The sequence below is a fragment of the Sapajus apella genome, unplaced genomic scaffold (genome assembly GCF_009761245.1).
Source record: "Sapajus apella isolate SASKATOON/1434 unplaced genomic scaffold, GSC_monkey_1.0 scaffold53, whole genome shotgun sequence".
Lineage (NCBI taxonomy): Eukaryota > Metazoa > Chordata > Mammalia > Primates > Cebidae > Sapajus > Sapajus apella.
In genome coordinates, this window is record NW_022436993.1 from 7,086,579 (window position 1) to 7,097,762 (window position 11,184).

At 44.1% G+C, this 11,184-nt stretch overlaps 1 pseudogene; it reads left to right on the top strand.

Annotated features, from left to right (window-relative positions):
• Positions 1–4,892: 4,892 nt before the first annotated feature.
• Positions 4,893–5,619, top strand: LOC116527252 (annotated as a pseudogene).
• Positions 5,620–11,184: the final 5,565 nt, after the last annotated feature.

Sequence of the window (11,184 nt, forward strand, 5' to 3'; positions counted from 1 at the left end):
GCTGGGATTACAGGCACGCGCCACCATGCCCAGCTAATTTTTTGTAGCTTTAGTAGAGACGGGGTTTCACCATGTTGACCAGGATGGTCTCGATCTCTTGACCTTGTGATCCACCCGCCTCGGCCTCCCAAAGTGTTGGGATTACAGGCTTGAGCCACCGCGCCCGGCCTATGTTTTTTCTACTTTGATGTAATTCCCTGAAAATCCAAGTATCATTATTTTATGTTTTAGAAATAATTTGTTTGCGTGCTTTTTTTTTTTTTTTGGATAGGGGCTGGCTCTGTCATCCAGACTGGAGTGCAGTGGTATGATCATAGCTTACTGCAGCTTTGAACTCCTGGGCTCAAGCGATCCTTAGTCCCCAAGTAGCTGGGACTACAGTTACGCACCACCATCCCTGGCTTTTTTTTTTTTTTTTTTTTTGTAGAGATGATGGTCTCACTATGTTGTCCAGGCTGGTCTTGAATTCCTTGATTCAAGCAATCCTCCTGCCTCAGCCTCCCAAAGTGCTGGGATTGTAGGTGTGAGCCACTGCACCTGGCCTCTATTTTTGTTTAACTTCAGCTGTGGTTTATATTAATGAAGATGATGATGTTATCATTTGGGGGGTGTAGCGGGCTGTAACTGCCTGTGAAAACCTCTCTCCTCTTCCTACCCACGTCCTTCTTCCTTCAGTGAATTTCTACATTACTCCGTGGGGCACACGGGCTAATACATTATTCTTAAGCCAGTCTCAATTGGGATTCTGTCACTTGCAAATGACAGACTAGTACAGGGACTATTATTTTGACAGTGGATTCATACATTGATTGAATTAAGATAGCTATTTCTAACATTTATCTATGTCTTTCTCAACATTTAGCGTGACATTTTAGACAGAGTAGATGCTTGAAAGAATTAGATAACTTGATACCCTTAACACACAAACACACAAAAGAAAGCAGAAAAATATATTTTGACAAAAGCCACAATCATGGAGGAATATTAGTAATGTTTTGCTTCATAGTGTGGTGTTGCTATTAAAATCCACTGATGACCAGATATGCATTCCTGAAAGAGGCGTTTCTCAGTTTATACTGGCTAAGGCTATATTTCAGTTGTTTGCAAATAACTTTCTTACAAAAAGACAAGAAAATATAACCTCAAAAATGAATTCCTAACAGTTAAGATGATGCAATGTGATGGTTACAATTATAACAGTAACACAATAATGCACTGCAGTGTTGACTATGTAAAGCTGGGTTTTCAATCCTCTGTCTTCACAATAACTATGCTGTAGGAATTCTCATTCCCAAGTTACAGAAGAGAAAACAGAGGCTTAGAGAGATTACATGATCTTCCTATCTGCCTTCCTTCCTCCCCTCCTTCTCTCTCTTTCTTTCCTTCCTTCCCTCCTTCCTTTCCTTCCTTCCCTCCTTCTTTCCCTCTCTACTTCCGTCCCTCCCTCCCTTCTTTCCTTCTCTCTTTATCCTTCCTTGTTTTTCTTTTACCAAACTCCCATTCCCAGAAACTGTCGTGAATAAAAACAAGTATTGGACCTAAAAGTGTCAAAGTTACACTACAACTAGGATCTGCCTTCTAAGGATGAGGTCAACAATTTAAAAAAGAGAAACAGGGCTGGGCTTGGTGGCTCACACCTGTAATCCCAGAATTTTGGGAGGCTGAGGCAGGTGGATCATGAGGTCAAGAGATTGAGACCATCCTGGCCAACATGATGAAACCCTGTCTCTACTAAAAATACAAATATTAACTGGGCGTGGTGGCACGCACCTGTAGTCCCAGCTACTCAGGAGGCTGAGGCAGGAGAATTGCTTGAATCTGGGAGGCAGAGGTTGCAGGGAGCCAAGATTGCACCACTGCACTCCAGCCTGGTAAAAAAGAAGGGTTCCGTTCTCAAAAAAAAAAAAAAAAAAAAAAAGAGAGAGAAACAGGAGAGATTACATGATTTAAATGAAAATTGAAGTTGGAGCTGGAGGAGGGCCTGGAGTCCCTGCTGGGCTGCCCTCCAAGTTGTCTCTATTTGCTGGGGCAGGATAATTAACCTCTCAGGGACTTCTCTGTAGGTTTGGTATTGTTCTGTCCTCTTGCGGTGAGACTGTATGGCTTAAAGAGATTTATTATTTATAACTGTTTTCCAACTTTCTAGGCTCAAGGTGCCTGTGCAAAAAGTCAGGGGGCCCGATTCTTTCAACTCAGAATGGCAGAAGAGCTTTGCAAATATGAATCCAAACACTTTATGTATATGTTGAAACTATTCATGTCAGGGGTCTTCCTTGTGGAAATACGGTGTCTAGTTTTTTTTGGCAATGAAGGAATTGCTTCTTAGACAGGAAAGAGCCATGTCAGTGGAGCCCTGGGCCCTGCTACTAGGAGGGAGAGGAACACAAGAGCAGGCACAGCTTCAGCTCCACATCAAGGGAAAAGCAGCTCCAGACGCAGAGCTTGGCAAACATCCCTGCGAGCTGTAGGGATCTCTTTTGAAAACTAGTTGCAGCCAAGCACGGTGGCTCACACCTGTAATCCTAGCACTTTGGTAGGCTGAGGTGGGAGGATCACTTGAGGTTAGGGATTTGAAATAAGCTTGGGCAACACAGCGAGATCACCCTCTCTACAAAAAATAAAAAAATTACTGTAACCCCAGCACTTGAGAGGCCAAGGTGGGCAGATCACTGGGGGCCAGGAGCTCAAGACCAGACTGGCCAATATGGTGAAACCCTGTCTCTACTAAAAACACAATAATTAGCCAGGTGTGGTGGCGGGTTCCTGTAATTCCAGCTACTTGTGAGGCGGAGGTACGAGAATCACTTGAAGCTGGGAGGCAGAGGTTGAGTGAGCTGAGATCACACCACTGCACTCCAGCCTGGGCAATAGAGGGAGACTCCGTCTTTTAAAAAAAAAAAAAAAAAAAAAAAAATTTAGCTGGCGTGGCGGCATGTGCCTGTGGTCCCAGCTACCGGGGAGGCTGAGATGGGAGGATAACTTGAGCCTGTGAATTCGAGGCTGCAGCGAGTACAATTGCACCACTGCCTTCTAGCTTGGGATGCAACAAAACCCACTGTTGCTGGAGCTAGCGGGGGTTGATGTGGTAGCCATGAGTAGGCCCTGGTCAGGGCCCATGGGTTGCTCCTCACACGGTCTGCAGAGACGTTGGGTGGAGCCTCCTGGGCCGCCAGGCTGCTGTTGAGGCTTTGCCCAGGAAAACCTGTGTCCAAGGCACACAGGGACACTGTGATCAGTTACCTGCCACAGCTGCTATTGGTAGAGAAAACCTGTTTTTACAGCCCCTTGGAAGAGTTTCTTTTTCTTTCTTTTTTTTTTTTGAGGCGAAGTTTTGCTCTTGTCTCCCAGGCTGGAGTACAATGGCACAACCTTGGATCATTGCAACCTCCACCTTGTTAAAACGCACTCTGAATGAAGCGATCCCCTAAACAGGCTTTGCGTGAGCAACATGGCTGTTTATTCACCCAGCTGCTGGCAGGCTGAGTTGGAAAAGAGAGTCAGTGGAGGGTGGTGATATAGGAGTTGGTTTTATGGGTTTGGCGTAGGCAGTGGAAAGTTACAGAAGTTACAGTTAAGGACCGTCTTTGCAAGCTGGGAGGGGGTCATAGGGTCTGTAGTCATGAGGTTGACCTGTCAGTTGAGCAAGGTCCATTACAAAGCCCAGTTGCCTTATCAGTTGAGGCGGCAATAAGAAACAATAGAAGAATGCCTGAAAGTTAATTAGGCACCACAGGGGTTAGTTATTCTTCTTTTGAGGTTTTCCAGTTACTTCAGACTTTCTGGTTCCAGAAACTCATCTGAAGGCATATATGCAGGTCACAGAGGTTACCATGCAGCCCATGGCGTAGTCAGTCAGCCTAAAAGACCTTACGCACCTCCCTGGTTTAATGACTCTCCTGCACCAGCTTCCCAAGTAGCTGGGATCACAGGCATGTGCCACCATGGCTAGCGAATTTTGTATTTTTGTAGAGACAGTGTTTCAACATGTTGGTCACCGGTCTCAAACTCCTGACCTCAGGTGATCCACCTGCCTCGGCGTCTCAAAGTGCTCGGATTACAGATGTGAGCCAGTGTGCCTGGCCCCCTTGGAAGAATTTCATTCCCAATTGGGGAGGAGAGGGAGAGCTGGAGTGAATTGGGGAGAGACAGATGCATTTTACCTGGGTTGGCAGGGCAATAAACAGAGAAGAAGGCATAGGGGCAGGCCCTGGCCCGAGCATGCCTGCACCTGCTGCCTGGTTATTTTCAGTTCCCGGTACCCTAGGCCTACCAGCTTTTCTTCCTGTCTTTCTGCTCCTCTTGTTTTTTTACTCTCTCCCCTTCACTGCATAGAAATATTTGGTTTTAGAAATATAGAATTATGAGATTGCCCAGAAAACACTTCATTGATGGAGGTGTTTGTGCCAATGTCTGCACCAGCTGTGTGATGGAGAGGAGCACATGCTTGCATTTTTGCCTCCTAAGTTCTGTGCCATTTGCTCTGAGCCGAGACTGGATGGAGCTCTTGGAAAAGATGGACTTGTGAAAATAAATGCAGCATGTTTGCTTCAATCTCAGTCAATGATCATTTCTTTTCAAAGATATAAAGCAGTGGTTTTTAAATTTAAAAAGTCAGTGTTAAACACTATTCCATAATGTAGAGGGAAAGTTTGAAGAGGGAGGCTGCTGATGGAATGTGTTTTATCATTCAAGGATCTCAGGGAGGAGCTGAATTGCTCTGGGGAAAAGGTCTCACCTTTAACGTCTCTTAAAGTCACAGGCTGCCTGTAATCCCCGCACTTTGGGAGGCCAAGGCAGGTGGATCACCTGTGGTTAGGAGTTTGAGACCAGTCTAGCCAACATGGTGAAACCCCATCACTACTAAATATACAAAAATTGTCTTTTCCTTCGGTACACCACTGAAGATCCTGGCGTTGCTATGGGCCGCCGCCCCGCTCGTTGTTACATATACTGTAAGAACAAGCCATACCCAAAGTCTCGCTACTGCCGAGGTGTCCCTGATGCCAAGATTTGCATCTTTGACCTGGGGCAGAAGAAGACAAAAGTGGATGAGTTTCCATTCTGTGGCCACATGGTGTCAGATGAAGATGAGCAGCTCTCCTCTGAAGCCCTGGAGGCTGCCCAAATTTGTGCCAATAAGTACATGGTGAAAAGTTGTGGCAAAGATGGCTTTTATATCCGAGTGCAGCTTTACCCCTTCCACGTCATCCGCATCAACAAGATGTTGTCCTGTGCTGGGGCTGACAGGCTCCAAAAAGGCATGTGAGGTGACTTTGGAAAGCCCTAGGGCACTGTGGCCAGGGTCCACATTGGCCAAATGATCATGTCCATCCGCACCAAGCTGCAGAACAAGGAGCGTGTGATTGAGGCCCTGCGCAGGGCCAAGTTCAAGTTCCCTGGCTGCCAGAGATCCATATGTCAAAGAAGTGGGGCTTCACCAAGTTCAATGCCGATGAATTTGAAGACATGGTGGCTGAGAAATGGCTCATCCCAGATGGCTGTGGGGTTAAGTAAATCCCCAGTTGTGGCCCTCTGGACAAGTGGCAGGCCCTGCACTCATGAGGGCTTCCACTGTGCTGCCCCCTAGTAATATGAACCAATAAATTTTCTTCCTGTCCACCTTAAAAAAAAATACAAAAATTACCTGGGCATGGTGGCAGGTGCCTGTAATCCCACCTACTTGGGAGGCTGAGGCAGGAGAATCACTTGAACCCGGGAGGCGGAAGTTGCAGTGAGTGAAGATCGCACCACTGCACTCCAGCCTGGGCTATAGAGTGAGACTCTGTCTTTAAAAAAAAAAAAGAAAAAAGAAGTCACAGGCTTACCCTCGCCCCTCTTAGAAGGAACAAAGCCCATCATATGCCATATACCAGTTGCTTCTGGTAGCAACAGAGGCTGGGCATTCAGCCCCTGTGTCCACCTTAGGTAGCAGATTATGGAACATAGGCCCAGCTCAGCTTGCTTTACAAGACGAATGCCCAGATAAATGTGTTACTCATCAGAAAATACATCAAGCTTTTTTCCCTCCACCTTACAGTTCTGGAGGTCGTGATAGTAATGAATCCATCAATGCCATGTGGACTTTTATATCGCTCTGCAGCCAGACACTGGCCAGTCTGATGTGACAGTCCGTGGTCACTTTCAGCCCCTTCTTGATTTCTCCAAGGACAATATTTCCTTTTCTGGAATCGGCTGGCCTATCTTTCTTCCAGACCAAGTCAGGGGTAAATTATGTGATCTGATGTCCTGCCTTCAGTACCATGATCAGCAAATTTCATTTGGAACACAACTGAACTTTGAAATGGTCCAATGCTCCTCAGTGTATCCATCTGCAAAAAGCCGCCCTGACTCAGTGCTTGATGCTGAGATGTACCAGGTGAACCCACTCTCTTCTTAGTAACCTAATCTATTTTTGAGAAATTGACGCATGTACACTCAGTGTTGTCGTAAAGATGCTGGCTCTCTGTCCTGCTTGGAAATGCACAGTCCTCATCTTCTAAGGTAGAGAAACAAAGATGATGGGACATACATCCATGGTTAGTATTGAGTTCTTGAGCCTATCAGCCCTTCTTCGGCATCAAAGAACTCTCCAACTCAAACACAAATAAGGAAGCTCCGGGCTATGGAGCGCTTGTGTGGCAAACTGGGTGTCAGTCACTGCTAATGGACCATGGCCAATGGGAACCTTTCTGCCTCTTTTATCTTTACTTTGGAGGTTTGTTTTTTTTTTAATGAAAAAGTGCTGGGGGAAGGGGGATGGTGGTGGAAAGAACTGGATGATAATTTTCTTTCTTTGCCTCTTATTTGCATCACCTGGCAAGTTCTCCTTTAATAACAAGAATGGTGGGCATGAGTGAGTGGCTACCTTGATGTCTGAGACAAACCCTCTTTGAGAATGCCAGACTTCCACGGGGGGAAATTGCAAATGGGTTCCCTCCCCCAGCACCCCCACCAAACAAGTCACCACCACTTAGCTGCACTTTTTCTCTTCTAAACCCAGACCGGTGAAAGCTGAAGATTTTCAAAGAAGAAGGGTGTGTCGCTGCAGCTGCTGCATCAAACAAAAGCAAACAGACTAAATTAATTTAGCCTTCAAAATCAGTCCCATTCTCTAATTCATAAAATACTTCAAACACCGCAAGAAATGTCATCTCCCAGATGATTGGGACTAATTCACTTTATCTCTTTTTTCCTCTTGCATCTGAATGCAAACTAAACCGCTTCACCAGTCAAAATAAACCGCTTGTTCCAAATGCTTCCGCCAGTTTTTAATAAGAATCTTCTCTGCTCTGTACACAAAACAAACTCAGTTTCTAACACACTTCAGGAGAGCTGCATGAAAAAAAAAAGAGGAACAATGTCCTCATTACAGTATGTTAAATTGCCAGCACTAGGCAATTAAAAGGTAGGGTCTGTAGGAATGCAGCAGAACAGAACAGTTAGCTTCATTGTCTTCTCATTAACAAGATGGTTATTTTACCTCTCCAGGTAGGAAGCTTAAGAAACAAAACATTCTTGGCTCCTAAGGCACTCCAGGAAAATAAGCAGGTGTTGACGGCTAGGACTTGTGGAAAGAACCGTTTATACCATAAATAAATTTGCACATCCTTGTGGTTGTAATAAATATAATTCCACGTCCATTCTATTGGACTAGATGGAGAAACCATTTAAAGAAACATCAGAGTCCTCCCAGAGCAAACGCTCTTGTCCTGCTGACGCTGTCACCGCTGACGCTGCTGAGTAATGCCTCCCCTTGGGACCCAGGAATTTGGAATTTTTCCTTCAGCGTGCTATGTAGTTGACGCCACAGACTTAGCTCTGGGAGGAACTGCGGAGACTCTTACTTGCTTTCTGCCTGGGCTCTTCAATGCCTGACTGTCGTTTAAAAAATGATGACCCAAATCTTTGCCATTTGCCAAGTGTGAGTACTTTGTGGGAGAGGAATGCGGTTCTCTTTGATTCTGGAATTCCTCCTGGTTTCCCTGTGTGGGTGGAAAAAGAGCCAAGAATATAAGTGATTCAGATTCTCTTATGTTCTAAAGAAACAAAATGAAACAATCTATCCTTATGCAGATTTTCACATTTGATGCTGATGAGTTTTTCTTTCACAAGATAGATACCTTCATCATTTTTCTTATGCTTTCACTGGAAAATATAACACATTCCCTTGTAAGGGAAACAGAGAGAAAAGTCCCTTTTAAAAGAATAGGCACAAGGGATGTATTTCTTCACCATAAAGACAGTATTTACAGTAAGATAAAAGTATTATTGCAGTTGCCTAAGGCTTGAAAGGTTTTCAGGACGAAAAGTCTCGAATGTTACTTTTTCAGTAAATTTCAGTAAATTTCTCAGGGACCTAATATTTATTTTAACCCCAGCCATAAATTTTCTTCCCATATGGTCTTCTACATTGACAATAGGTAGTGTGAGAGATTAATAAGGTCTTTATGCAATTCCAATGATATGCTGGTTTGCCTATCATTTAATGATTATCAATTAATCATTTAATACCCTTTAATGACCAAGTTGATTTTCAGAGTTTTGTTAGATAAAACCATACAGTGCTTTGTTAATTAAAACGTGATCTTGGGAAGCATGTAACTTCGATACAAAGTAAACTTTTATATAAAACAAAGCCTTAAATTAGCAGTTTTTGATGAAAGGCTTCCTAGAAATATCTTGTTTGGAGAGAAAAAGAAAACCGCTTTCAGTTACAGAGACCCAAACACCAAATACCTTGATAATCAGATGTTTTGATCCTTATTAAGACACATTAAGAGCATTACTAAGTTATAGCTGGACTGAATTTACACTTTTTTGGAAGAGAAACCAAGCCTGGGCATTAAACTTGTAAGAGCAATTATCATCTGCATATGGGTTTAATTGTAAAACAAATAGGGTTTTTATTTTTCATAATTGCCATCATCATGACCCAGTTTTTGTGTCAAGCCCCATGCTGAGTTAGAAGGATAACACATGGCTTCTAGCTCTTGTAGCCTTCTTCTTTTTTTTTTTTTTTTTAGACCAAGCCTTTGTCTCCCAGGCTGGAGTGCAATGGTGCGATATCGGCTCACTGCAACCTCTACCTCCTGGGTTCAAGCAATTTTCCTGCCTCAGCCTCCTGAGTAGCTGGGACTACAGGCATGTGCCACCATACCTGGCTAATTTTGTATTTTTAATAGAGACGGGGTTTCACCCTGTTGGCCAGGCTGGTCTCAAACTCCTGACCTCAAGTGATCCACCTGCCTTGGCCTTCCAAAGTGATGGGATTACAGGTGTGAGCCACTGTGCCTGGCCTCTCTTAGCCTTCTTAGACCCCCTTTCCTTCCCCCCTACCCCATGGCACTCATTTCTTCTCTTTGCCTAGTATTTCTTCTTTTAGTTTCCAGTGAGATCTACTAAAAACTGATTATTTGGAGGAATTAGCAAAGAAAGCTCTTAAAGACAGAAACAACTTTACTGAGGTCTAGGAGAGAGGTATCTTCAAGACCCATTACTGGCATCTAGTGTGGGTGTAGGGGGTGAAGAGAAATTTCCCTTCCCTTCTGAAGGTTCCAGTCTGCTGAAATGAATTGATGACAGACAGACTGAAACGAGAAAAGCATACAAATTTACTAACATGCATAAGCATGGGAGCCATGCAAACTATGAGACTCAAGGAAGGGTCAGATGGTTGAGGCCTAAATATATTCTTCTTAGGCGAGAGGGAAATGGAGGGTGTAGGCACATTCGAGGGGTAGTAAATAATTTTCAGGGAATTGGATGAGCCCAAATAATAGACAATGGCCTGAGACAAAGTTCTGAGCTCTGGGGGAGGTGGTGGTAAGGTGAGGGATAGAAATGCACTGTGAACAAAGGTTCACTTATTATGCAGATAAAAATCTCCTAATAATCTTTTGGAGTTACCCTCAGAAGAACAGAAGAGTTTCTGAACATTGTGACGGTGGTTAATCTTTCTTGATTCCTAGGAAGGGGGTTTTAAGACAATTCTATTTCTTTTGGAAGAAATTTTCCTCAATCAGATAAGGGAACTTCCAGAGTGAAGCCCTGAATGTGCTTGGCTTGTAGGGGCAGGGGTTGGGGAAAGAAACAATAGAAGGTTAGAAAAATTCTTAATTCGGCCGGGCGCGGTGGCTCACGCCTGTAATCCCAGCACTTTGGGAGGCCAAGGCGGGTGGATCACAAGGTCAGGAGATCAAGACCATCCTGGCCAACATAATGAAACCTCATCTCTACTAAAAATACAAAAAATTTAGCTGGGTGTGATGGTGCGTGCCTGTAATCTCACATACTTGGGAGGCTGAGGCAGGAGAATCGCTTGAAATAGGGAGTCAGAGTTTGCAGTGAGCTGAGATTGTGCCACTGCACTCCAGCCTGGTGACAGAGCAAGACTCTGTTTAAAAAAAAAAAAAAAAAAAAAAGCAGAAAAGAAAAAAAAGAAAAATTCTTGATTTTGAGGCAGCTTCTAAGGCTTTCCAATTTCCTTTAATTCGAAAACGCTCAGCATACCAGAGCACCATATTGTGGGGTATCATTTTCTGAGCCCCAACATTGGGATGGAGGATGGTCCTCTTTACTCTGACTACAACTCCATGCAGTGGGTAGAATATGCTGACAGCAGGGACAGTGGTTCCAGCTTCCCACAGATGTTTTAGTGTGTGTGTGTTTGGGTCACTGAGGACCACACAGCATCAGACGACCCTCTTGGCCTTGCTTCCATATTAGATTCTTTACAACCTGCTTTCTTCCAAAATGGATTTATAAAACACCCATAACAGGGTAGCAATCGAGAGAAGAAAGTTAGAAGTTAAGTCTAGAGGAGGGGTTGGCAAATGTTTTCTGTACAGGGCCAGAGAGTAGTTTCAGCTTTTTGGGCCATGTGGTTTCTGTTGCAACTGTCAACTCTGCTGTTGTGCCACAGGCAACGGAATAAGCATCTTCAACAGAACAATAAGGAGGCACCAGGCTGGGTTTGCCCTTTGTAGTTTTCTGACCCACAATCTAGCTTCAGAATATTAAGATTAAACTAAGGAAAATATATTTTCAGTGAACTGGATAACTGAAGGGTCTGTATCATCATTCAAAGGGGCCCAAATTTAGTTATGAGTTTCCTAAAGGTCAAAGCAAAGAGGAAAACCAGTCTTACTTCCGTGAGATGAACACACAACTGTTGCTCTGCAGAAG